This window comes from Nicotiana tabacum, chromosome 1, assembly GCF_000715075.1.
Source record: "Nicotiana tabacum cultivar K326 chromosome 1, ASM71507v2, whole genome shotgun sequence".
NCBI classification, from domain to species: domain Eukaryota; kingdom Viridiplantae; phylum Streptophyta; class Magnoliopsida; order Solanales; family Solanaceae; genus Nicotiana; species Nicotiana tabacum.
The window spans coordinates 145,371,537-145,378,398 of record NC_134080.1 but is presented as its reverse complement, the minus strand read 5'-3'; the positions used below and the strand labels follow the sequence as shown (position 1 = coordinate 145,378,398).

The 6,862-nt window shown below is 34.9% G+C and overlaps 1 long non-coding RNA gene across 3 annotated transcripts; it reads left to right on the top strand.

Annotated features, from left to right (window-relative positions):
- The first annotated feature begins 1,583 nt into the window (after positions 1-1,583).
- Positions 1,584-5,571, top strand: LOC107767694 (uncharacterized). 3 transcript variants are annotated; one of them, XR_012709702.1, is made up of 4 exons: positions 1,586-1,906; positions 3,326-3,470; positions 3,749-4,301; positions 5,344-5,571. It is a non-coding gene; the product is annotated as an uncharacterized LOC107767694 (long non-coding RNA). The 3 variants fall into 3 exon arrangements; XR_012709701.1 differs by having other exon boundaries at positions 1,584-1,906; positions 3,326-4,316; XR_012709700.1 differs by having other exon boundaries at positions 1,585-1,906; positions 3,326-4,301.
- The last annotated feature ends 1,291 nt before the right edge of the window (positions 5,572-6,862 follow it).

Sequence of the window (6,862 nt, the reverse complement as noted above, 5' to 3'; positions counted from 1 at the left end):
TACGAAATCATAGATAGGGGTACAAGTTCTTAGTGTTCAAGCGAACGCTCACTCTATCATTTAGCCCACGGGCTACCCAAGTTCGAGCAGGTTCTCGTTCGGGACTATTTATAAATCCTTAGGGCTATCTTCATCTCTCGAGTTCGACCAACGCTCACCGATCAATCACTTTATTTTATGCAATGACATTCACTTGTTGTTCTTGTTATTGTTTATGCAATGTTGCCCAAGTGGCATGAATTAATGTTGCTAATATTTTTGGTTGTGCTTCTTCTGTTATTCTTTTCAATGATGCCAAAAGGGGGGAAGCTATATAGTTGTTAACATGGGGGAGGAACAGAAACGAATTGTTTATGTTGTATTGTGCATGAAAGATAGCTCTGCTTCATAGGGGGAACATTGCTGATAACATATTGATTCTAGGTCTGATCCGTAGAAACATGTGAGGAATATGGTTCTCAAGGGGAACATTAATTTTAGGTTTGTAATCATCAAAAAATGGGAAATTAATAAGTTATGTTATTTTGTGTTTTGATGATTTGCCAAACAATCTTGAAGAACCAGTTGTGGTCAGTTCCTTTGGTCTTCTCATGGGGAATACGGCTGATTCGTAGGTGGAATAATGTGGAGATCTGGTTCTCAAGGGAATATCAATTCTAAGTTTATCATCATCAAAAGGGGAAAATTGATAAGTTATGCGTCTTTTGTTTTGATGATTGGACAAACTTTATAGGAGAACCAGATAAGGAACCGATACTATTAGTTCTCTTGCGTTCAGAGTAACTAATCAGATGTCTAGTTCAATTCTCAATGAAATCAAATAAGGGAACAACATAGGGAATATATATGGATCAGTTCCCTTGGTCGTCGTATAGTCAACTATACTGCTTTAACCATTCTCAAGACCTTAAGATCACAAGGTTCTAGATTAGGATCCAGTTTGGTAAATGACTCAACTCTCAGAGTCGAAGGAATAGCTGAGGGAACAGGTCCCTCAGAAGGAATAACTCTATTAACTCTTGTTAATAGAGTTATTGCAAAGTGGCTTGTAATAGCGTAGTTACAAGTTAGCGAGGGATTAAGAGGTTAATTCCTACGTTACAATAGGTTGTAATCTAAAGATTTCTTAGTAGTGAAGTTGAAATCCTATAAGGGTAGGTCGTGGTTTTTAATCCAGTTAAGCTCAAAATTTTCCACGTAAAATTCCTCAGTGTCATTTACTTACTGCAGTGTATGTGTGTTCTTTATTTACTGTCGATTTACTGTGGGAATAGATAAAAAATCTGGTTCTCTATATAGTTTGGTGGACACTAATTTTCTATTATGTCTCTATGTACGTTCGAGGACGGACATTTATTTTAAGAGGGGGAGAATGTAACGACCCGCAGTCGTTTTGTGTATTTGACCCTCGTACTACCAGAAATCAGTGCTACAGCAATAGTTCCTAAGCAATGATTTAACAACTGATGCTATAGACACTCTATTGCAATGGTTATAACCATTTCATAAGACTCTGTGGCCTATTGGGACAGTTGTAAAAATAGACCATTACATTAGTATAAGAACCCTTGCCACAGAATGGTCCATTGGAACGGTCCCTTTAACCGTTGCAATATACCAATATTTGGCAACAGTTCTTTGGAGAAAAGTGCTACTAGGACGATTTTATTTTCCCCTCTTTGTTTTCCCTCTTCCTTTTTCGCTAAACCCGCCCAATTTTCCTTTAATGTTTCTAAACCCTACTCTCTCTTAAGAATAAAAATTCGAAAACATGGAACAGAACAAATTAACCTAGTTATGCGCATCTCTTCACCTATTCGCGAAAGTTCCTAAACCAACATCAAAACAATAGCCCGGTGAAGCACCCACCTCCGGCAAGGCTACACCTCCGCCAAGATCCAGCTAGGTAAGTTGTAGAGATCATTCTAATTTTTCTACTTTATTTTTACATATTTGTCTTTGTATTCTTTATTTCCTCCTAGGTAACTTTCGGCATCCTTGTTCTTTCATAGGAAGTAAATCGAGAAACTAGTAATAAATAATTCTAAAGAACCTCTTTTATGAAATGAATCTATGTAATGAGCATAACCCAGAAAATCAAAGCTTCAATTTTGTAAGCAAATCCAACCACGTCCCTTTGTATCACCTTTACTTCTAGATTCTAAGCCTTTCTAGTTTTCAAATTGTAAAAGCCTTCTCTCAATCTATTGAATCCTCCTCTGCCAACCAATTTTTGGGGCACTCGTGTAGTTTTGTTACGAGAAGAGTTTCTCTTTGTGCGGTATGGACAATGTTTTGAGCTCCGATCTATGTGTTTGCCGAAGCCCCTTCTAGCCTTTTTTCATATTTCGGTCGTCGATTCTACTGTATGTACTAACGCTTTTTCATTCATTAGTTATTAAATATCCCTTTCTAGGTTTTATAAGTTTTATAACAAGCACTAAGCTTAGAATAGAGTTAGTAATCCGTTAGGACATAAGGATGAAAGATTATCCTAGCCTGCATTTGGTGGATAATTTGGGCAATATCGAAGTTGAAGATGAATTGTTTAGTGCTTTTTCTTTTATGTAAAAAAAGAGTACTTACAAGAAGTTGAGTCTATTTTTAAGATCTCAGATTATTCATGAGCTATTAGTTTATGTATAAAACAAGAGTACTTACAAGGAACTTAGTATGTTCTTTTCTTGCATGCCTCTTTATTAGAAGTTCTCCTTGTTAATGAATATCACTTCTGCAAGATCTCTATCAATGAGTCTATAGCTGGATCTTTTCTACCACAAAGAAGTCCTTAACATGAAGAACTGAATTTTATAAGGAGCCATTGCTCTGAGGAAATCATAACCACGAAATTCCCACCTCTATGTGGAAAAAATACGAGTTTAGTAAGCTTTTATGTGATACTAAAATTCCTGGCAGTATTTTTTCTTTTGGGGAATCTAATATTCTAGTCTCCTTTCCATGTTTCCTCTTTGATGTGTTCCTTTGTGATTTAAATCTCCTACAAGTAGATAGCATGAAAAATCATGTGATACTAAAAAACTTATCAAGAATTTGTACTTCAAGTGGGAAGAAAGCTCATAAATGTATTAAAATTAGTAACGCGTGATAATGATATACTCTGTTCTAGGAAGGAATATTATAAGAATTTATCTAGCCATGCATGTATTCTCTAATCATTTTATTTCATAATAATAGTGAAAAGTCAAGTTGGCCTAGAAACTTTTCATATTGCTAATGCGTGTGAAACTTCCTTTAAAATTGGCGTTGCGGTCAGCTACCTTCTTTTAGTAATCTACAAATTAACACTTGCTTTATTTAATTGTAGGCATGGATTATGAAGATTCAACAAAGAGTAGAAACTTTATGGTAACGTTTTTATGGATGTTGTACTGACATCACTGTGATATTCTCATTCTCGCCTGTGCCATTTCTATCATGGCACGTGGATTTCCCTTGGAATGAGATGATAGGTTTGTGCATTTATGCACTTGAATTATGTTGTTATCATAATAGAGAAAGGCTTTCATGAGTCTCATGTTATCATGTAGTTATATCATAACATTGGTTCTGCAATAAAATTTGATGTAGATTTTATTCTTGTAACATTGTGACATTATTATCCAAAATCATTATTTTTATCTATTGTTTTGTCTACCTTTTAGTGGATTATAAATATACATACAATCAAATTTTAAGTTGCATGTTTTCAATTTACAATTTATAATCAGCTTCTCATGTTTTATTACAGATAAGCATTCATTGAAGTTTCATCTTAATACAAATATATGTAGTGCCTAGCGTTAAGTGTTCTGAAGTTTTTCGAAGCTCATCAAACTATGAATCACTTGAAATTGAACCAAATTTTGCCCACAGTTGAAGAAATAAAGGTAAGAGACTAAGAGAAAAAGTGGAAGTATACATTATTAGACTTCTGCTCACTCTTCACCAGTTATATTTGAGTTCTAATAGCTAGTATTGAATACCTTAACCAAATGTTGATGCTCGGGACTAAGACAGTTGGAGTTGCAAGATTCACTTAGCTTTCAGATAGTGAGTATGATTACTTTTGGCATTGGAGGAGGAGATACAAAAAATGGAGGAAAAAATTGAGGAACAAAGGGCAACTATCCGTCAAGAAGTTATTGCAGATATCCTTGCATGACTTCAACGTTCCGGAATTGACATTAATGCTAACATTATTGTAGCAGTATTGGGTGATAATTTACCGGGAGAAGATTCCTCTGCTCAACAAACAACTTTGCAACCAATATGTCGTCCATATACTAGTAGCAACAAAGAAGGTCAGCTTATTCCGGGTATTAACTCATTGATAATTTAATAGTTTTTGTGGGTTTCTACTATCTTAGGTTGATAGTTCATGAGCCACATGGAGAATTCATTTAGTTAATCAAATAGTTTGCAATTAAGCCATTGTTGTAATTGTCTAAATGCTGGAATGATGATGAAATTTGCAATCTGGATTTGTTTTGGTTGTATTGAAGTATTTGGTATACTGCTTTATGCTTGTGTACTGTCACGCATGAGTAGGGTCACACATGAGAGGGATCTTTGTTTAATTAGATTTTGAAAGTCAACCGACTTATTCTTGACGGAACTATTTCTTGTGGGAACTGGAATTTTACAATGCCATCCAAGAATTTACTCTGTTAAGGTTGATTCAGAGTTTATGTCTTCCTTAAAATTGTTTCCCTTGTATTTTTTGCTGTTTTGGGTTTTATAAGAAAATGTGAATTGGTTGGTTCCGCGAATTTGTTTATAGGTTATGTATTTATGGAATTGTTATGGAATGGTGGAAGTTAGTTGGTTTTTTTTTGGAATAAGAGGGATTTGTAAGTTCATCTAGGAAAAATGTTTGGCAATAGTTAGGTCTCCAAAGATGTTTTCCCTTTTTGCAGTCATTAATATTAGTGAAATAGAATAATATATGGTTTTAAAATATTATTAGCAGTTTGTTTTCTAAGTAGAGTCTAACAACATGGTATCAATGACAGTAAATTAGTAACTCTAATCAAGTACATTAGCTTGTAAGTCATCTTCAATGATTTCAACTATAATCTTGATAAGGCACATACACCACCAGTGGTAATCGCCACACCAAAATCTGCAAAATCACATAATCTGCATATAGGAAACCAAACAATTTAAGGTTAGCCCAGTGAAACAATTTAACCAAACCTTTGGCCAGCAGGTATCCTTTAAGGCCAACCAGCTGAAGATTTTGGAGAGTTGAAAATTTTTCGAGTTATTAAATTGGTTATTCAAATACTTTATTGTTCAATTATCTAAAAAAATTATTTAATTATTTTTGATTGTCTTTTGTAGGTGCTTCGATTGTAGATGAAAGCAGTGACGAAGACCTTACTTGATTGTTGTTGATCGTCGTTAGAACTTCTATTATCATGTTCAAGAATATTTTGGTTTAGAACTTTTTCGATGCAAACTCATCTATTTTTACTTTTAAATTATTGATCAAACAATGTATTCATATTTTGTTGTTGTATATGGATAATGCTAGTTGGATATTTTAATTTTATTTCATGGTTTATATAAGTTATGGTGTATAAAATTTCATTGCATAGGTAAATATTCCCCATTTTGCTTCCTTAAATATCAGAAATTACAATTGTGAATTATTGGAATAGAGAATATAATTGTTCCAATAGACCTAGCAAACAATAACAACAGGCTTTAATAGCTGTTGCAATATGTTGCAATATACGTTGCAATAGGATACTCATAATTGTTCCAATATATCACAAAAACCATTACAATATATCATGAAACCGTTGCAATAGGCTTAAAAAATCGCTGGTATAATTTTATCGCAACGGTTTACAACCGTTGTCGCTCCCCCTTTTTCTTGCAAAATCAGGTTTCGACATTGTTGGGATAACTCCTTTCTGTGAGAGTAGGGGAATTGGATTTGAACGAGTCGCCGCCTAACTGATTAAGGTGCATTAGTGCACCTAGAGCAATTAACTCATATGACCAGTCTACATCACTAGAGATCGGGTAAGGGCTCGAAATTACCTTGAGGGGAAGGTGTTAGGCACCCCTCGAGGTACACAATGGTGGGTCCCGGCCGAACATAAATTGAGCGAATTAGTCTTAAAGGGTAGAAAACAATTTGGACAGATACAATATTCAATTTATTTTTTACACAGGAGTATAAGGGGTGGTCCTAAGTTTTTTAGCCTATAGGATCATTCCATGCAATGCTTTGCAACTCCCTCAAGTTGGGATTTTATTCATAGCATTAGCGCATGTGTTATCATTTCCTTTACTACCCAATTACTATCTTCAAGTTGTTACTTAAGCGCACTAATTGATTCTAAACCGTACCCTACGTGTGTACTACCCGTCCCTTACCTATGGTCTTGGAGGTATTAGGACCTCTATTTGGGATGGTTCTAGACCAATCTATATTTCTTAAAAATGTGAAATCTAGGCAACACAAAAAAGCACATAGAACATTTAGATAAAGAGAAAGCATATGCTCATATTAACATCCACACATAAACAACAAAAGCACGCATTTGAACCAGCCAACTTAATAATTTAAGATCTTATAGGCAGGATATCTATGCGAGAAAGCAGGGTTCAGAAACAGCTTTGTTAAGGCGAGCATTAAGACCTATTTGTTTGCCTACTGATTTTATTCAGCATGGATCTGGGCTTTCAGGCAGTAGTATACCATAGTTTTAAAATCAGAATCATTAACAAGTTCTACGGATCTGCTGCCTAAGTGTTTTACAAGAGCGCTTGAATTCAGAATAGACTAACCGGATCCTATAGGCATGATTTCTACGAGTTTGTCAATGACTAACCTATAGGCATGATT